Here is a 22,041-nt window from a genome sequence, read left to right on the forward strand (position 1 = left end):
GCCAGTTGGTTGTACATTGGACAATGAACTAGAGTTTTTAGAATGCTGAGCTTTAGATAGCAGTAGGATATAAAGGATGATATGCTGCATAGAGAGCTGGTGACGGGAGGAGGATACTTATACAAATAAATACATATGTCACATGACTTTTAAGAAACAGTTTTACATAATGTTCCTTTATAAGAACTCAGACATATGCATTTTTCATAAACGTCCTCGTTTGAATATGCAATATTGCAGCCCTAGACCGAGCAAGTTGAAAATTTGACAGATCTGAAGCAGAGATGTAGATTTTTATGTTTTTAGCATATAGATAATATTGAAACTAGGGATGGGCGAATGTTTCGCAACATTCAGAAAACGGCACAAATTTTAACACATTCGCTCGTTTGAATCGAATTTCAAATGTTTACGTAACATTCTAACATTCAATTTTCGAATGTTCGGTTTCGAATTTTACGATTACATTCGAAAATATTCTTTTCGAAAAATTCGAATTTAGATTGTAATAGTATTTCTAATGCTTTTTCTTTAAATGTAATATTCGAATTATGCAATATTCGAATTTGAAAAATTTGAATTTAGATTGTAATAGTATTTCTTATGCTTTTTCTTTAAATGTAATATTCGAATTATGCAATACGTGTATTCGAATTCTAAAAATTTGAATTTAGATTGTAATAGTATTTCTAATGCTTTTTCTTTAAATGTAATATTCGAATTATGCAATATTCGAATTCGAAAAATTCGAATTTATATTCGAATTCAAAAAATTCAAATTTATATGTTTGTAATAGTATTTCTAATGCTTTCTTTAAATGTAATATTCGAATTATGCAATATTCTATATGGAAACATTTGAAATTATATATTTGTATCTATTATGTATCAATTTACTAGATTCCCGCCCTACCACATGAACTATTGAACTTCTGAATAGTATTTGTTAAATAGAATGTTAAATTCAAAATTTCGAATGTGGACATTCGATATAATTATAAACATTCGAATTCGAAAGTGACATTCGAAAACTGTAAATAACATTAGATTTTCGAATTTTTAAGAATATTCGTTCTTATCGACATTCGGATTTAGAATTCGAATTTCGGTAATAACATTCGTTCTACATTCGAAATTAAGGAATCTGGAACCAAGCCTTGTTCCATTAGAACAGAACCTGGTAAAATGAAAGAAGAAATGGCAGAAAAGGAAACACTAAATCCACAGTTACAGAGAAAAGAACATAGACATAAGCGATCTGTGTCAGACAACAAAGGAGTGTATCATTTATAGAAAGAGTAATGGATCAAAAATGGGGAAGACTTTAGAAATACGTATATATATAGTAACATAGTAGTAGATGAGGTTGAAAGAAGACAAAAGTCCATGCAGTGCAACCTATTTAGAGAATATCTGATTTATTCTTAAAAAGCTGACAATTTAACTTACATTAAACAATTAGAAATCTGATCCATTTAACACAAGCAATCATATCACTGAAATCTATATTTAGCGATATATGTATCTACGCCATTTTTAAATGTATCTAAGGTATTGGCAGTTACTATCTCCTTAGGCATAATGTTCCACAATTTGATTGCGCTTACTGGGAAAAAAAAATGTTTATGTGGCTGAAAATTAAATCTCCTTTTCTTTAGCTTTAAATTGGGACCTCTTGTCTCAAAAAATGCCTTGGAATAAACAGAGCATCCACCTACTCTGTATATGTACTTTGAATATTTATATAAGATAATCATAACACCTCTCAAGTGCCCTTTTTTTCTAGAGTAAACTGACCCAATTTGGCTAAGCTCTCTTCATAGTTTAAATCCTTCATTCACCTTATTCGTTTTTGGCCCATCTCTGAACTTTTTCAAATTCTGCAAACCTCCCTTTTTTTAAATTGATTCCTAGAACTGCACTTCATACTCAAGGTGTCTTACCAGGGATTTATACAGCGACAACATTTTGCTTTCTTGCTATGGGGCCTATTTATTAATGTGCGAGCGGACATGATCCGATATTGCGGATCATGTCCGCTGCACACCGATAAATGCCGACAGCATACGCTCTCTGCATTCATCATTGCATCAGTAGTTCTGATGAACTGCTGGTGCAATGCCGCCCCCTGCAGATTTGCGGCAGGGGTGTCAATCAACCCGATCGTATTTGATCGGGTTGATTTCTGTCCGCCGTCTCAGAGCAGGCGGACAGGTTATGGAGCAGGGGTCAATACGGAGCTTGATAAATATGCCCCCAAGTCTCTTTTAATACATGCTTGTATCGTTTTAGCCTTAGAAGCCGCTGCCTTTCACTGAACACTTATTCTTAGCGTTTTGTCTAAGAATTCTACACTTAAATAATTTTCCTCTACTGATTTGATGTCTAGTCCCATTAACCCCTTAAATACCGGGACGTTCCCCTTTGTTCATAAATAGCAGACCTGTATGGCTTTGCCATTGCTTTTTGGTAATTAGGAGGCCACTAATTGCAGCTGTGCAACAAACTCCTATTATTCCCGGCAGTAAATGGGGTTAATAAGGTAGCTTGTAAGGATAATTTGAGCTTTAGTATAGAGATTACTCTCCCACCTGACACTTCCCACCCGCTGATACCTACCTGATCCATCCCAAACAGCTCTCTTCCCTCCCTCTCTCCCTCCCTCCCTACCTTCCCCCCACTGGTTCCCCCCATCTTAAGTACTAGCAGACTGTCTGCCAATATTCAAATTTAAGGCTTTTTTTAAATTAAATTTGTTTTATTTAATTTTTTTCCTGCAGGTTAGGATACCCCCTTACCCTCCAACCTCACTGATCCCTCCCAAACAGCTCTCTAACCTTCACCCTCTAACTAGTGCCTACCATCTGAGGTACAGACAGCTGTCTGTCAGTGTATTAGAAAGGATAAATTATGAAGCAATGTTAGCACTTCCCTTCAGGTGCTCGCTGCCAGCCCTGGTTCTCCCAAACCGTGTATAGAAGCAGAAAGTGTTGAAAGTGTGTGTGTGTTAGAATGTGTGTGTATGTATGTGTATGCTGTGTAATGTGTGTGAATATGTGTTTACATGTATATGTGTATGTTGTGTAATGTGTGTGAATGTGTGTTTACATGTATATGTGTATGTTGCGTAGTGTGTGTGAATGTGTGTACGTTCATGTATATGTGTATGCTGTCTATTGTGTGTAAATGTGTGTACGTACATGTAAGCTGCGTAGTGTGTGTGTGAATGTGTGCTTGTACATGTATATGTGTATGTTGTGTAATGTGTGTGAATGTGTGTTTACATGTATATGTGTATGCTGTGTAGCGTGTGTGAATGTGTGTACGCTCATGTATATGTGTATGCTGTCTATTGTGTGTATGTACATGTATGCTGCGTAGTGTGTGTGTGTGTGAATGTGTGCTTGTACATGTATATGTGTATGTTGTGTAGTGTGTGCAAATGTGTGTGCGTTTATGCTGTGTAGTGTGTGTGAATGCGGGTGTGTACATGTATATGTGTATGCTGTGCAGTGTGTGTGTGAATGTGTGTGTGTACATGTGTATGATGTGCAGTGTGTGTGTACATGTATATGTGTATGCTGTGTAGTGTGTATATGTATATGTGTATACTGTGTAGTGTGTGTATGTATATGTGTATGCTATGTAGTGTGTGTAAATGTGTGTATGTATATATGTATGCTATGTAGGGTGTGTGAATGTGTGTATGTATATCTGTATGCAGTGTAGTGTGTGTGAATGTGTTCATGTATATGTGTATGCTATGTAGTGTGTGTGAATGTGTGTATGTATATGTGTATGCTATGTAGTGTGTGTGAATGTGTGTATGTATATGTGTATGCTATGTAGTGTGTGAATGTGTGTATGTATATGTGTATGCTATGTAGTGTGTATGAATGTATGTATGTATATGTGTATGCTATTTAGTGTGTGTGAATGTGTGTATGTATATGTGTATGCTGTGTAGTGTGTGTGAATGTGTGTATGTATATGTGTGTGCTGTGTAGTGTGTGTGTGAATGTGTGTATGTATATGTGTATGCTGTGTAGTGTGTGTGAATGTGTGTATGCCGTGTAGTGTGTGTGTGAATGTGTGTATGTATATGTGTATGCCGTGTAGTGTGTGTGAATGTGTGTATGTATATGTGTATGCTGTGTAGTGTGTGTGAGGTGTGTATGCCGTGTAGTGTGTGTGAATGTGTGTGTGAATGTGTGTATGCCGTGTAGTGTGTGTGAATGTGTGTATGTATATGTGTATGCTATGTAGTGTGTGTGAATGTGTGTATGTATATGTGTATGCTGTGTAGTGTGTGTGAATGTGTGTTCACATGTGTGTATGCTATGTAGTGTGTGTGAATGTGTGTATGCTATGTAGTGTGTGTGAATGTGTGTTTACATGTGTGCTGGCATGGTTGGGTGGAGCATGATATGGGCGGGGCCATGTTGCAACCAGATAATCTGCCTCATTGCCCCTTCCAATTTTTTGCGTTTTGGATACGACCCTACAACCCATTGTTTCAGTGAACCTTTATTTGTATCTTTCTTATGTCTTAATTTTAAGTGCGCTAAGATATTTTTCCCATTTTGATTTGTCTTGAAAATTAACACATCCTTAGTAGAAGTTTACGACTCAGAAAGTATGCAAATAAGACTGCACAATTTAATAATAGAAGTAAATTGGAAAACATTTTTTTTTAATAGCTTTCTTTATCTGAATCATGACAGTTTAGTTTTGACTTTAGTGTCCCTTTAAAGGTATTGTAACAACTGAATTATTATTAGTTGGACTAAATTATTTATATTATGCGATCTTACTTTGTGTGATTTTTGCCGTATTTACTCAAAAATTATCTTTTTTTCCCTAAAGCTAAGAAATTTATCATCATCCATGATTTGATAGTACATAATTATGCATCTCAAAGAATTGAAATATTTCTACTTTAAATAAGGTATTTAATCAGCTGCAGTCACAATAAAATATGAAAAAGTCCTATTATAAATCAGTATAAAATTGTGATAAATTTACCTTCCCCCCACTGGTTCCCCCCATCTTAAGTACTAGCAGACTGTCTGCCAATATTCAAATTTAAGGCTTTTTTTAAATTAAATTTGTTTTATTTTATTTTTTTCCTGCAGGTTAGGATACCCCCTTACCCTCCAACCTCACTGATCCCTCCCAAACAGCTCTCTAACCTTCTAACCTCTAACCTCTCTAACCTTCACCCTCTAACTAGTGCCTACCATCTGAGGTACAGACAGCTGTCTGTCAGTGTATTAGAAAGGATAAATTATGAAGCAATGTTAGCACTTCCCTTCAGGTGCTCGCTGCCAGCCCTGGTTCTCCCAAACCGTGTATAGAAGCAGAAAGTGTTGAAAGTGTGTGTGTGTGTGTTAGAATATGTGTGTATGTATGTGTATGCTGTGTAATGTGTGTGAATATGTGTTTACATGTATATGTGTATGTTGTGTAATGTGTGTGAATGTGTGTTTACATGTATATGTGTATGTTGCGTAGTGTGTGTGAATGTGTGTACGTTCATGTATATGTGTATGCTGTCTATTGTGTGTAAATGTGTGTACGTACATGTAAGCGGCGTAGTGTGTGTGTGAATGTGTGCTTGTACATGTATATGTGTATGTTGTGTAATGTGTGTGAATGTGTGTTTACATGTATATGTGTATGCTGTGTAGCGTGTGTGAATGTGTGTACGCTCATGTATATGTGTATGCTGTCTATTGTGTGTATGTACATGTATGCTGCGTAGTGTGTGTGTGTGTGTGAATGTGTGCTTGTACATGTATATGTGTATGTTGTGTAGTGTGTGCAAATGTGTGTGCGTTTATGCTGTGTAGTGTGTGTGAATGCGGGTGTGTACATGTATATGTGTATGCTGTGCAGTGTGTGTGAATGTGTGTGTGTACATGTGTATGATGTGCAGTGTGTGTGTACGTGTATATGTGTATGCTGTGTAGTGTGTATATGTATATGTGTATACTGTGTAGTGTGTGTATGTATATGTGTATGCTATGTAGTGTGTGTAAATGTGTGTATGTATATATGTATGCTATGTAGTGTGTGTGAATGTGTGTATGTATATCTGTATGCTGTGTAGTGTGTGTGAATGTGTGCATGTATATGTGTATGCTATGTAGTGTGTGTGAATGTGTGTATTTATATGTGTATGCTATGTAGTGTGTGTGAATGTGTGTATGTATATGTGTATGCTATGTAGTGTGTGAATGTGTGTATGTATATGTGTATGCTATGTAGTGTGTGTGAATGTGTGTATGTATATGTGTATGCTATTTAGTGTGTGTGAATGTGTGTATGTATATGTGTATGCTGTGTAGTGTGTGTGAATGTGTGTATGCCGTGTAGTGTGTGTGAATGTGTGTATGTATATGTGTATGCTGTGTAGTGTGTGTGAATGTGTGTATGTATATGTGTATGCTGTGTAGTGTGTGTGTGAATGTGTGTATGTATATGTGTATGCTGTGTAGTGTGTGTGAATGTGTGTATGCCGTGTAGTGTGTGTGAATGTGTGTATGTATATGTGTATGCTGTGTAGTGTGTATGCTGTGTAGTGTGTGTGAGGTGTGTATGCCGTGTAGTGTGTGTGAATGTGTGTGTGAATGTGTGTATGCCGTGTAGTGTGTGTGAATGTGTGTATGTATATGTGTATGCTATGTAGTGTGTGTGAATGTGTGTATGTATATGTGTATGCTGTGTAGTGTGTGTGAATGTGTGTTCACATGTGTGTATGCTATGTAGTGTGTGTGAATGTGTGTATGCTATGTAGTGTGTGTGAATGTGTGTTTACATGTGTGCTGGCATGGTTGGGTGGAGCATGATATGGGCGGGGCCATGTTGCAACCAGATAATCTGCCTCATTGCCCCTTCCAATTTTTTGCGTTTTGGATACGACCCTACAACCCATTGTTTCAGTGAACCTTTATTTGTATCTTTCTTATGTCTTAATTTTAAGTGCGCTAAGATATTTTTCCCATTTTGATTTGTCTTGAAAATTAACACATCCTTAGTAGAAGTTTACGACTCAGAAAGTATGCAAATAAAACTGCACAATTTAATAATAGAAGTAAATTGGAAAACATTTTTTTTTAATAGCTTTCTTTATCTGAATCATGACAGTTTAGTTTTGACTTTAGTGTCCCTTTAAAGGTATTGTAACAACTGAATTATTATTAGTTGGACTAAATTATTTATATTATGCGATCTTACTTTGTGTGATTTTTGCCCTATTTACTCAAAAATTAGCTTTTTTTCCCTAAAGCTAAGAAATTTATCATCATCCATGATTTGATAGTACATAATTATGCATCTCAAAGAATTGAAATATTTCTACTTTAAATAAGGTATTTAATCAGCTGCAGTCACAATAAAATATGAAAAAGTCCTATTATAAATCAGTATAAAATTGTGATAAATTTGATAAGGTCTGGAATTCATTTGCAGATTTTTTTATTGAAGAGATTATATCCTAAATTAAAAAATATTAACTTTACCCACTTCTCTTTATATTTTCATTTTTGGCAGTGTAGTATTATTTTATTTTAAGAACCTCATAAATGATTAAGCTTATATTTTAACACAGTATGTTCTCATATTTTTTTTCACTGTTTATTCTTTATTAAATTCCCATTAAAACATCAGACACAAGAAGAAGCAATTCAAAGAGCATCCTCACATAGCATACATTAACCCAACTCAGATATAGAAAAAAGGAAGAAATATCTTAACTTATATAGGGCTAAATTATTAGTAAAGCTGTAATTACCATTCCTGCTCATATGCTAACTAAGCTCGACTTCTGCTCGTTGTGCATGTTGGGTAGCATGCGTATTAAAAGTTGAAAGTAAATATTTTTTGCTTGCATGTTAACCCGACACGGGCAAAGAGTAGAAGTTTCAATATTGTGACCACATTAACTTACTCTCCCATTGACTTCAATGGATAGTGAAAAGTGGGGGGAAAACTAACACCCATACTCGCGCACTAACCCCAATCGCCTTAAGCCTCCAACTCTAATAACCCCTAACCGGCCGTTTAGCCCACTGCAAAGTTTCCAGTACACTATTAACCCCTAAACTGCCACACCCGCCATCGCAAAGTAATTCACTACACTATTAACCCCTAAACCGCCACAACCCCATCGTAAAGTAACTCGCTGACATTGAAATTAGACATGTGCATGGCGGTTCGGTTCGGATCGATTCAGAATTTTTCGAAGTTCGGTTCGGATCGATTCGAATTCTGAAAAATTTGAATCGATTCGTTTCGGATTCGTTTGGATTCGAAGAAATTCGGCTGGATTCGATTCGGTTTGGAAATTTGGAAATTCGGAATTTTGGTAAGTGTTAGGTGGGATTAGACTAGTATTATGTACTGTATATTAGGTGTAACCCATAGCAGAGTGATATAACCTAATATACTGTACAATACTAGTGTAATCCATGGCCATCCAAATTTACCGAATAAATCCGAAGTAATTCGGATTTATTCGCGAAATTCGGCAGTATTTTAATTCGGAAATTCGGTTCGATCCGAATCGCCGAATTTTCCGAATTTTCCGAATTTCCAAATCGAACCGAACCGAATTGCACATATCTAATTAAAATCCTCTAACCTAAAACCCCCTAATTTACCCCAAAACAACCTAACCTTACCTTAAAACTAATAAACTTAACATTACTCGGGGGGAAAAAAACCTACCATTACCAAAAAAAATATACCATTGCAAAAAACAACAAACAAGAGCCACTGCCCAGATTCATGTTTGGTGAGTACCATCTTTGGTTTAATGTTGTTTTTTTAATGGGCAGCAAAAGAGCTAAATGCCCAGCCAAATGCCATTTTAGGGTAATTTTTAGAGTAGTTATTTTTAGATAGCCTTTTTTGTATTTTTTTCTTATTTATTTTTTTAAGAAAAAGAGCAATGCCCTATAAAAGGCTCTTTTAAAGGTACATGAAACCCAAAATTTTCTTTCATGATTTAAGTAGAACATACAATTTTAAGCGTCTTTCCAGTTTACTTCTATTGTCAAATTTGTTTCATTCTCTTGGTTTCATTTGTTGAAGGAGCATCAATGCACTTCTGGTTTCTAACTGAACAAATTGGTGAGCCAATGACAATCAGTATATATATATATACAGTCACCAATCAGCAGCTAAAACCTAAGTAATTTGCTGCTCCTGAGCTTACGTAGATAAACTTTTCAACAAAGGTTAACAAGAAAAGGAAGCAAGTTAAATAATAGAAGTAAATTGGAATGTGCGAGCGGACATGATACAAAGTATTACGCTGTCAGCATTTATAATTGCACCAGCAGTTCTTGTAAACTGCTGGTGCAATGCCGCCCCCTGCAGATTTGCGGCCAATTAGCATATACGATCAGGTTGATTTCTGTCCGCAGCCTCAGAGAAGGCGGACAAGTTATGGAGCAGTGGTCTTTAGACCGCTGCTTCATAACTACTGTTTCCGGCGAGCCTGAAGGCCATACGAAGCTTGATAAATATGCCCCATAGTCTTAATCATGAATGTCTAATTATGACTTTACTGTCCTTTTAAGCACTATTTCTGTTAGTATATGTTTTTTATTGTGGGGAGTTTTTTTTAAGTGTTTTTAAAGGGTTTTAAAATAGGCATAACTCTTTTATTTTTGGTAATTTACTTATTTTTGTAATGGTAGTTTTTTTATTTTTGTAATGATGTTTTTTTTTCTATAATGGTGTTTTTTTCAGTAATGTTAGGTTTGTTAGTTTTATAACTAACTTCAATTAAAAACATCAGAAATTGTATATATTATTAATGCAAACAGCCAATTTATATGCCAATATGTCTGACCTGAAATTACCTCTTGGTCTAGTTAATATTAAATATAAAAATAAATTCTCCTTTTAAATCTCAACTACGATATAACTATAATTTTAGAATACCTTTGATTTAAATATTATATATATATATAGCATGAGTAGACCAGAAACCGGCCTCAGGAATGTAATCCTGAATTAAAGACAGGGAAATTCAGCACTCTTTTATTAAAAAACAGCTCGTCTCACATAATTAAGTGAGGTGACAAAATTTGGACGGGTAATGACGTTCCCCCCTCCACTCCAAATACGGCACACACAGACTAAGTTAGTAAATTAATAAGTTTTTATTTCAGTGATTTATAATAGAATACATAAACCTAGTGAAAATTAATAAAACAAAACAGAAAATAAGCAAATCAAAATAAACCTGACCGGTCAGGGGTACATGCTAAGTGATAGGTGAAGCGTCAACAATTCAATATAAAGTGGACCGTAGTCAAGATCTAAACCCAGATAAGCCCTGTCATGAGCTCCGCTCGTAAGCGTATAAATAGGAGCCAAATCTTCAATAGAAACATGTCAGGGCCTACGCAAGGCCGAAATGTTAAATAATAGTATCACACCTCAAGCCTGGATACAGATAGGATACATAGGTGTTCAAGCTATGTTTAATATACAGCGTTTCAAGCTTATACCTCATAAGTCCACTACAGTCTGACTACACCCAGCTGCACACAGCACCCCTGTGGCGGGGACCAACACTGGGCAGGTTTACCAAGGGGATCTAAGCAGACTGTAAAGTAGATCAAATGGATATGTACAGCGTGTTATGCAGACATAGAATATAACACATTGATAACCACTCTTGATAAGGGAAATAAGTATGGCACTGCTAGGGTCCTGCCGTAGACTAAAAAGCAAGCGTGTAGAGAGTCATGCAGGTTAAAGGTTAAAGCAGCTGCTATTGTTAGAGTGAGTTCATCAAGCAGTCAAATAGGTTAGTGCAGATCTAAACCTTGCAAGTCCCATACAATCACTGTAAAAGCTCCCAAATATCAGAGGTACTCAGCATGTATAACACTTCAGATAGAGGTAATGCAACTGCCGTTATTTTTGTAGAATACCATCGGCAACTTCAACCGAAATTAACAGTTTTTGTATGGCAGGGAGGTCTTATGTCCGCATACTCTTTATCCAAAACAAAAGCTGACAGAATAAGTGTCACCGTTTCTTGACAACAATTCTTATACGACCTGTTTGTGTGTCGTCCACAATTCCTTCAACACCAGGTAAATCCAGTATAGGCCAACGCTATACATAGAGACAGTGCGGCGTCTTTCCACAAGAATTCAGTTGACAGCAGCACATGCACGTATCATGTGACCGGCCAGGACAGCCAATGCCTACGGGCGTTTCACCCGCTCGTCTTTCACTTCAGACCGGGCTTCGTCAGGGCGGTATTCTGGTTACGTCAATGCGTCCTCCTTTATAGTAATCTCAAGTTCGCCTCTGCTGGTGGGTAAAATTATTGCATATCATACCCAGGCAGCTCCGCCAGTAAGGATTTTCAGGCCACTTGGGAGATATTTGAAAATATAATTATAGATCAATTATCTATACACAATTTAACTGAAATAACAACAATATTATTTAAACCAATATAACCAGATACAATGTGTACTCAGCCTATTAAGATCTGTATGTCATACTTTATACACCTACCTATGTATCTGATTCACATTCGCCAGGTTTTTGAACAAATAAGAAACTTATAAAATACTTATACCAAAAACATATATAGTCTCCAATGCTTTTTATTTACAACTGGCCTATCATAATATTACAGGAAACAAGCCATATCCAGTTTGTCATTAAGTCCCTGAGGAATCTGGGTCTCAAGAATTGAGATCCACCTACATTCCTTACGGAGGAGGACCTTGTCGTTGTCCCCTCCTCTTCCATTAATGATGCCCCTATCAATGCCTATAAACCTTAGAGAGTCAGGATCACAATTATGGACATGTTCAAAGTGTTTTGCTACATTGCTTTTTGGGTTTTTGTTTTTGATATCGTCCCGATGTTCAGTAATTCTATCCTTTATAGCTCTTCTTGTTTTCCCTACATAAAAGAGGGGACAGCTACAGGCAAGAAGGTATATCACACCTTCAGTGTTACAATTTACAAAATATTTAAGTTTGTAAATTTTACCTGTGTTAGTGCTGAATTCTTTAGTTTTTAGCATGTATTTACATGCTACACATTTGCCACAAGGGGAGTTTCCTACAGATCTATGCCTAGTAAGCCAATCCAACTGTTTAGGTTGTGATACATATTGGCTTCTTACTAGTTTGTCTTTAAGGTTGGGTGCCCTCCTGGCAGTAATATTAGGGAAGTCACCCACTTCCTGGGAAACACTAGGATCACTAGTGAGCACTTGCCAGTTTTTTGCTAAGATATTCCTCAGGGTATGCCAGTGACAATTATAGTCTGTAATTAGACGTATTTTCGTGTCTTTTTCCTTTGTTTGGGGTGAGAGAAGTTTATCTCTGTCTTCATGCATTTTTACCACTCTTTTAGAGTATCCTCGATCTAAAAATCTCTTTTCCATCTCAAGAGCATGTTTTATATACTTCTCTTTTGTTGAACAATTTCTTTGCAGCCTGAGGAATTGCCCTTTCGGCATTCCCTTTTTCAAGTGATTGGGATGATGGCTTGATGCCAGAAGTAGACTATTTGTCGCAGTGTCTTTGCGATAATTTTCAGTCAACAGTGTCCCTCCTTCAATCCTTACTTTTATGTCTAGAAACGATATTTCTTCCCTGCTATATTGCAGGGTCAATGAGATGTTTCTGTCATTGACATTCAGGATCTCAATAAATTCTTTGAGTGTTTGCTCTGAGCCTTCCCATACTAGGAAGATATCGTCCACATATCTTAACCATATGTGGACATTTTCTTCAAAGATGGGATTCTGAAATACCTCATCCATCTCCCAGTTACCCAGGTGAAGGCACGCATTGGTCGGGCTGCATGTAGCCCCCATCGCTGTTCCACGCAATTGCTTATAAATTTTGTTGTCAAACATAAATACATTATCCGTTAGAACAAATGTAAGCAATCTTATCACAAAGTCCGTATGTTTTTGGACGTGAACACCTCTGGTCGTGAGGAAATGTTTACATGCTTCAATTCCTATCTTGTGAGGAATTGAAGAGTAGAGCCCTTCAACATCTAGGCATACCAAAAATGCTTCCTGAGGTACTGATAACCTATCTGTTTTCCTAAGGAAGTCAGAGGTATCTAGGACGAAGGAGGGCATTGTCTCCAAAAAAGGTCGCAGAAAGTAGTCAATATAGTTCCCCAAGTTCTCAGTAAGGCTGCCAATGCCTGCAATTATAGGCCGGCCAGGTGGATTAGCCGAATTTTTATGTATTTTGGGGATGCAATAGAACACAGGCAAAACCGGATGTTCTATGTAGAGATACTTGAATTTGGAGGCTGTAATTATTTTGTCCTCTTTTGCTTCCTTTAAAATGTTAAACAAAGAAAACTGGAGAGACGAGGTGGGGTTAAATGAGAGACATTGGTACTTGCTTCTATCTAGGAGCTGTCTTTTCACTTCAAGAACATACATTTTTTTGTCCCAGAGGACAAGGTTTCCTCCTTTGTCCGCTGCTTTAATTATCACGCCTTTGGCGTTGGCTAGCTCACCTAGTGCTTTCCTCTCTGAGCTATTTAGGTTATCATCCACCAAACTAGCCATAGAGAGGTTAGCAATATCTTTCTCTACCTGCCTTACAAAGAGATTCACAGCAGGAACCATAGACAGCTGAGGCATGTATTTTGATTTTGCTTTGAAGTTAGAAGAGACAGTTTCACTTGTCTCTAGAATGTCTCTCTGTGATGGAATATAGTCACTTCCTTCTGAGTCAGCAAGGAGGCTTTGAAGATCAGCACAGGCTTCTCTATCCTTCTGTGTCAGAGCAACATCCTCAATTAAATGTCTGCTCTTACTTTTCATTACTTGTGAGAGTACAATGCGTCTCGCAAATAAATGCAGGTCTTTCAGAAAGTTAAATTTATCTAAGTTGTTAGTAGGACAGAAGGAGAGTCCTCTTTTCAAGACTGCAATGTGTGACGAATTTAGTCTGAAAGAGGAAAGATTAATCACCTGTAGATCTTCATTGTCTTGCTTTAATAGCCCCTGCGCCCCCGAAATCTTTGGGGTCTGTTCTGACTGTAGCCCCCTTGGGTCTGATTGTAGCCCCGTTGGTGGCGTTGTCTGGAGGGATATCTTCTCTCTCCAGAGTTTGTATTTACTCCCCCTCCTTCTCTTCCTACCTCCTCTCCTCCTTCCCCTAAAAAAGACTGATTTTTGGCTGGATTAGTTTTATTTTGTTCCACTTCCGCATCTGAGCCATCTGTACCAGAATCATAAGTACCTCTTACAGACTGGTAGCTATAAACTTTGCTGTTTTTATAGTCCTCATTGTCTCTAGAGAACTTCCTTCCCTTCCTGAGTTTTATCTCAGTTTGTAGCCTTGCTAATTGCTCCTTGATCTCTTCGTTAAGTTTTGTAAAGTTAGAGTTAGATTCAAATGTATTCACTATTTTTAGTGAATCTTCTGCTTGAGTGATGGTTTTCTCTAGTCTTTCTTTATTGCGATTTACCATCTTGTTCATCAGAATTATGGAGCATTCAGAAAGACTGGCATTCCAGTCCTCTAAAAACTCATCTCCCCCTTCATCTTCTCTTAGGTTGGTGCCTGGATCTAATCACAAGATAGGAATTGAAGCATGTAAACATTTCCTCACGACCAGAGATGTTCACGTCCAAAAACATACGGACTTTGTGATAAGATTGCTTACATTTGTTCTAACGAATAATGTATTTATGTTTGACAACAAAATTTATAAGCAATTGCGCGGAACAGCGATGGGGGCTACATGCACCCCGACCTATGCGTGCCTTCACCTGGGTAACTAGGAGATGGATGAGGTATTTCAGAATCCCATCTTTGAAGAAAATGTCCACATATGGTTAAGATATGTGGACGATATCTTCCTAGTATGGGAAGGCTCAGAGCAAACACTCAAAGAATTTATTGAGATCCTGAATGTCAATGACAGAAACATCTCATTGACCCTGCAATATAGCAGGGAAGAAATATCGTTTCTAGACATAAAAGTAAGGATTGAAGGAGGGACACTGTTGACTGAAAATTATCGCAAAGACACTGCGACAAATAGTCTACTTCTGGCATCAAGCCATCATCCCAATCACTTGAAAAAGGGAATCCCGAAAGGGCAATTCCTCAGGCTGCGAAGAAATTGTTCAACAAAAGAGAAGTATATAAAACATGCTCTTGAGATGGAAAAGAGATTTTTAGATCGAGGATACTCTAAAAGAGTGGTAAAAAGAGCATTCTATCATGCAATGCATGAAGACAGAGATAAACTTCTCTCACCCCAAACAAAGGAAAAAGACACGAAAATACGTCTAATTACAGACTATAATTGTCACTGGCATACCCTGAGGAATATCTTAGCAAAAAACTGGCAAGTGCTCACTAGTGATCCTAGTGTTTCCCAGGAAGTGGGTGACTTCCCTAATATTACTGCCAGGAGGGCAATCACAACCTAAACAGTTGGATTGGCTTACTAGGCATAGATCTGTAGGAAACTCCCCTTGTGGCAAATGTGTAGCATGTAAATACATGCTAAAAACTAAAGAATTCAGCACTAACACAGGTAAAATTTACAAACTTAAATATTTTGTAAATTGTAACACTGAAGGTGTGATATACCTTCTTGCCTGTAGCTGTCCCCTCTTTTATGTAGGGAAAACAAGAAGAGCTATAAAGGATAGAATTACTGAACATTGGGACGATATAAAAAAAAAAAAAAAAAAAAAAAGCAATGTAGCAAAACACTTTGGACATGTCCATAATTGTGATCCTGACTCTCTAAGGTTTATAGGCATTGATAGGGGCATCATGAATGGAAGAGGAGGGGACAACGACAAGGTCCTCCTCCGTAAGGAATGTAGGTGGATCTCAATTCTTGAGACCCAGATTCCTCAGGGACTTAATGACAAACTGGATATGGCTTGTTTCCTGTAATATTATGATAGGCCAGTTGTAAATAAAAAGCATTGGAGACTATATATGTTTTTGGTATAAGTATTTTATAAGTTTCTTATTTGTTCAAAAACCTGGCGAATGTGAATCAGATACAAAGGTAGGTGTATAAAGTTTGACATACAGATCTTAATAAGCTGAGTACACATTGTATCTGGTTATATTGGTTTAAATAATATTGTTGTTATTTCAGTTAAATTGTGTATAGATAATTGATCTATAATTATATTTTCAAATATCTCCCAAGTGGCCTGAAAATCCTTACTGGCAGAGCTGCCTGGGTATGATATGCAATAATTTCACCCACCAGCAGAGGCGAACTTGAGATTACTATAAAGGAGGACGCAGTGACGTAACCAGAATACCGCCCTGACGAAGCCCGGTCTGAAGTGAAAGACGAGCGGGTGAAACGCGCGTAGGCATTGGCTGTCCTGGCCGGTCACATGATACGTGCATGTGCTGCTGTCAACTGAATTCTTATGGAAAGATGCCGCGCTGTCTCTATGTATAGCGTTGGCCTATACTGGATTTACCTGGTGTTGAAGGAATTGTGGACGACACACAAACAGGTCGTATAAGAATTGTTGTCAAGAAACGGTGACACTTATTCTGTCAGCTTTTGTTTTGGATAAAGAGTATGCGGACATAAGACCTCCCTGACATACAAAAACTGTTAATTTCGGTTGAAGTTGCCGATGGTATTCTACAAAAATAACGGCAGTTGCATTACCTCTATCTGAAGTGTTATACATGCTGAGTACCTCTGATATTTGGGAGCTTTTACAGTGATTGTATGGGACTTGCAAGGTTCAGATCTGCACTAACCTATTTGACTGCTTGATGAACTCACTCTAACAATAGCAGCTGCTTTAACCTTTAACCTGCATGACTCTCTACATGCTTGCTTTTTAGTCTACGGCAGGACCCTAGCAGTGCCATACTTATTTCCCTTATCAAGAGTGGCTATCAATGTGTTATATTCTATGTCTGCATAACACGCTGTACATATCCATTTGATCTACTTTACAGTCTGCTTAGATCCCCTTGGTAAACCTGCCCAGTGTTATTCCCCACCACAGGGGTGGTGTGTGCAGCTGGGTGTAGTCAGACTGTAGTGGACTTATGAGGTTTAAGCTTGAAACGCTGTATATTAAACATAGCTTGAACACCTATGTATCCTATCTGTATCCAGGCTTGAGGTGTGATACTATTATTTAACATTTCAGCCTTGCGTAGGCCCTGACATGTTTCTATTGAAGATTTGGCTTCTATTTATACGCTTACGAGCGGAGCTCATGACAGGGCTTATCTGGGTTTAGATCTTGACTACGGTCCACTTTATATTGAATTGTTGACGCTTCACCTCTCACTTAGCATGTACCCCTGACCGGTCAGGTTTATTTTGATTTGCTTATTTTCTGTTTTGTTTTATTAATTTTCACTAGGTTTATGTATTCTATTATAAATCACTGATATAAAAACTTATTAATTTACTAACTTAGTCTGTGTGTGCCTTATTTGGAGTGGAGGGGGGAACGTCATTACCCGTCCAAATTTTGTCACCTCACTTAATTATGTGAGACGAGCTGTTTTTTAATAAAAGAGTGCTGAATTTCCCTGTCTTTAATTCAGGATTACATTCCTGAGGCCGCCTTTCTGGTCTACTCATGCTACATTTTTTCAAGGGTCTGCACCACTAAATCGTTAAACTCAATTGAGGCTATTTTGCCTATACATTAATAGTGATTTATACTATTGTTCAGCTCAAAATACTTCCATATATGCAATTGCGTCCCCTTCACATTATTGTATATATATATATATATATATATATATATATATATATATATATATATATATATATATATATATATATATATATATATATATATATATAGCTTATACTTTACAAAATAACCAAATGAATGTTCAGCTTCTTCTTGTGGGTCATCTAAGAAGGATTTATCCACTATGCACAAAGGTACAGACCTCAAAATGTTATCTTCCTTTGTTCAAGAAAGTGTCCCAAAATGGCAGAGAATATACTTGGCACCAAAACCTGTGTATTTTTCTCTCCGACTTATGCTTCTTTGAGTCTGTGTTTTGTCTAGTGTGTGTGGCTACCTTTATCAGATAAAAACTACTCCTTCTTTTCTTTAATCATTCCCACAAGATTTTGATAGGCCCCTACCGATGCTTGTCTCTGATTCGCCCTTAACAGAGCTGAGCATTGATTGGTTATTTGGGAGACACCTCCCTGATTGGCTTATTTGGATTTGCATATATTCGTCCGATTTAAATAAAACTTAACATTTATTGGTGGTAAATAACAGCTGGATAAAAAGTTACAAACGTAGCCACAAACTGTCAGTAAGTGGCATATGCAGTGTCCATAGTGCTAACGCGTTTTGGCATTAATAATGCTGAAACGCGTTAGCACTATGGACACTGCATATGCCACTTACTGACAGTTTGTGGCTACGTTTGTAACTTTTTATCCAGCTGTTATTTACCACCAATAAATGTTAAGTTTTATTTAAATCAGACAAGCTGGTGCTCCTGATTTGTACTATTTTACTAACATTCTGGATTTGGGGTGGAGTGAGCATGTTTTTTTACCAGTCCGACACAGACTGAAAAGGCTGTAGAGGGATTTGTTGCATGCAGACAACGTGGAGAAGGAGACACTCAGTGTGCCAGATGACGTCATCAAAGGTTTCCACAGGTTGAAAGAGGGAGACGAACGGTTGTGCATAGGTAGGAAAGGTCCCTGACACAGGAGTGCAGGAGAGACACCAGATAACAGAAGCGGACACGCCAAAAAGATCTCCTTATAACCAACTGGAGCGACCTAGACGCATAAGGACCAGAGAGGTCTGTCTTTCTACTGGTAAGAGCCTAGCGTTATTAACGCATGATCCATTTCTCTAGATTTGACCAGCTGTCGCATAACACATTATTTGCCAAATCCAAGGACTGTTCATATATGAACTTTTATATTTCTATTACCTATATTGACAGTGCTGAGACAATTTATTTTTGGCAGCAGCTAATCAGAAATGCAGTCTCACCATCAATACTGCTGCAGTTTAAATATCTCACCTTAAAATGTTTATTTAATATACTATAATTTCTTGTATTAATAAACGTATCTGGTCAACATATATATCCCATCTGATATAATTTAACATGTATCTATAGAGACTAAACATGAGTATATATCTAGTAATATTTTAAAATGCATTTAAAATCATATTTTCTATGAGGGACTAGTGATATAAATCAATAAAACATATATGTTTATCTGACTTATCTTGTATATCAGTTCATCTATACTGGTAAATATTTTATTTCCTAGTTACATCTTATATCATAGACATACATGAGCATTATAGTTATTTATTAATACATGTCTCAACAGCATTTAAAACATGGGCTCAACATCTATGCATTTATATATTAACTTATAGTACCTTATTTGGAAACCTCATCTTCACATCAGATTCATCCCTGTAATGGTCACTAGATCTCTGGAAAACAAAGAAAAATGTATTTATTTTGAAATAACTTAAACATTTATATATATCAATGCAGTTATTTGTTTTTAATTCATTATATCCAACACAGCATGTAACATGTGATGTATCTCTTAAATCATTATCTATATTATTCAGGCAGTCTGTGGTATACATTAATTTATCTAAGAACTATGTAGATAATTTGTTATCAAAAGTACATAGGTTAAAACATGTTAAACTCTTAACTCTCAGGCTTTCAACTTCCCATATTACCCTTCCTATGCATAGATAATCTCCCAGATTCATATGTTCATATTTAATATGTGTCTGAATATATATATTTATTTGAGTATCTTAAACTACATGAAAATTAGGCGCAATTTCTTTATCTGAGATCTAGTTTCCCATGTCATACAGAGACTTAAAATGACAGATTGTCTGGGAGCTGCGTATGGGAGCTCGGCATGGGACAATTTACACCTATATGATAAGGGCTATCTCCTTTGAGTATGTTTGTATATTCCATTATCAGTTCACACTGAGCGACTGTTCTTTACAGGGCGTCTGTAAGTTTATTACCCATCTTGGGCAGGAAACCCATATATGGGCATACACATCTGAGGGCTCCTTAATGCTAATATTTACGTTGAAGTGGCCCATCGGTCTTATCTATAAAAAGGTTTAAATCCTTTGTTCTCTCCTGTGTAACCAATAAGAAGGGAGGTTGGTCTTTTAAAATGACATCTTGAGTTTTACAAGTGTCTATTTCTTTTGTTCTACACATCTGTGTTTCAGAACAAGAGGGGGCTGCCTCACAAACAGTTTCACCAATAAAATGAATTCTTGTTCTTATCATGTATAAATAATATATATATATATATATATATATATATATATATATATATATATATATATATATATATATGAATCAATACAGGGAATTGGTTAGGTTACCACTCAGTCTCACAAATATCGGGGCTGTTAAGTCACAATCCCCTATTCTGATCCTAGACTGAGGGCCCAGTATGGGTTAAAAAGGAATTCTCAACTCTGCAGAAAGGATTAGCTCAATTAGTGAAAGCTGAATCCAATACTTGCTGAACAGAGGAGAAAAGGATATTAGTGCCTGTATATAAGGATTAACAGGCAAGAGTGAGACAAAAATGAAACTTGCATATAATACTGAAGAATAGGTAGGATATTTATACTTATACTTAAGCTAATAAGTCAGTTCACTTGTAGGAGTATCACAGAAAATAGAGTCACATATATGAGAAATGCAGCCTTTTCCTGGAGTGAATGTACATAGGCACAGATTTCAATGATAAGTTCAGTTCACAGCATATAAGATACAAGTTTGCAATAAAACCTGATGAGTCCAGAAGACACTTTCAAAATGGTAATGCCAAAGGAATATTCAGTACCTTTAATCCTGTGGTCTGGTGAAAGATGCTGCTAGAGGAAAAGCAGCAGTTACCTGGAGTCCGGTATCGCCAAACAGGAAGTGCAGGCTGTGAGTATAGTAGAGGAGCTGCTGACAGGCACGGCAGAGGAAATCTGAAAAGCACAATTTGTGAGTGGTAAGCCTAAAAGCTTAAGTAAATGCTGAGGAGACAAAGGTATTTGTAGCAAGCATAAGAAATAACAAAAAGTTGCAGGAAATAGATTTTGGTGAGTTCCTGTAAGTAGGCTCAGGTAGAGATCCGGAGAGCATGTAGATTGCTTCAGCACAAGCCAGGATACTCAGCATAAGGATCAAATTACAGAACACAGGATTTAGTTAGGAGGAGCCTTATAAAGGGTTAAAATTTAAAGGGACAGACAAACTGACAAGACCTCAGACATGACAGAACCCCCCCCCCCCAAAGGAGCCACTCCGAGGCTCAGGGCCTAGGACGATCAGGATTCCTCCGATGAAAGAGAGAGACCAAGCGAGGAGCCGTCAGATTTGTGGAGGGTTCCCAAGAATCATCATCATGGGAAAACCCCTTCCAATGGATGAGATACTGCAGCTCATTGAGATGAAAACGGGAATCCAAAATGTCCTGAATCTCATATTCTGGAAGCAAAAGATCAGAAATCGGGGGAGCACAACTAGAGAAGGGAGGTGCCCCAACTGTAGAGGGCTTAAGGAGCGAGACATGAAAGTTGGGTGCACTGGAAGGGAGTCCGGCAATTCCAAAGTGACAGCGTTGGGATTAATAACCCTAGATATCCTAAACGGACCAATATATAAGGCAGCCAGTTTCTTGGTAGGAACCTTCAGATGCAGATGTTTAGTCGATAACCAAACCATATCACCAACTACATAAGCAGGGGGTTGCCTCCTGCGTAAATCGTAAAAGGTCTTCTGTTGTTGTTGAGATGTTTTAAGATTGTCCTGAATGATCCGAAAGTGTTGAGATAATTTGTTTATTGTGTCATTGACCAAGGGACAGATGGTGTCTTTTCTGGGATATAAATGAAATCTAGGATGGAAACTGTAATTCGCATAAAAAGGTGAAACTTTTGTAGAAGCATTAACTGCATTATTAAAAGCAAATTCAGCAGTA

At 37.2% G+C, this 22,041-nt stretch overlaps 1 long non-coding RNA gene across 1 annotated transcript in view; it reads right to left on the reverse strand.

Moving 5' to 3' along the window:
• LOC128662201 (uncharacterized) overlaps positions 1-22,041 on the reverse strand; it is a 127,614-nt gene that overhangs the window by 101,400 nt on the left and 4,173 nt on the right. Inside the window, exon 2 of the long non-coding RNA XR_008402723.1 lies at positions 19,445-19,501. This is a non-coding gene — a long non-coding RNA (uncharacterized LOC128662201). The remainder of the gene's footprint in view (positions 1-19,444; positions 19,502-22,041) is intronic.

The sequence above is a fragment of the Bombina bombina genome, chromosome 6 (assembly GCF_027579735.1).
Source record: "Bombina bombina isolate aBomBom1 chromosome 6, aBomBom1.pri, whole genome shotgun sequence".
NCBI classification, from domain to species: Eukaryota; Metazoa; Chordata; class Amphibia; order Anura; family Bombinatoridae; genus Bombina; species Bombina bombina.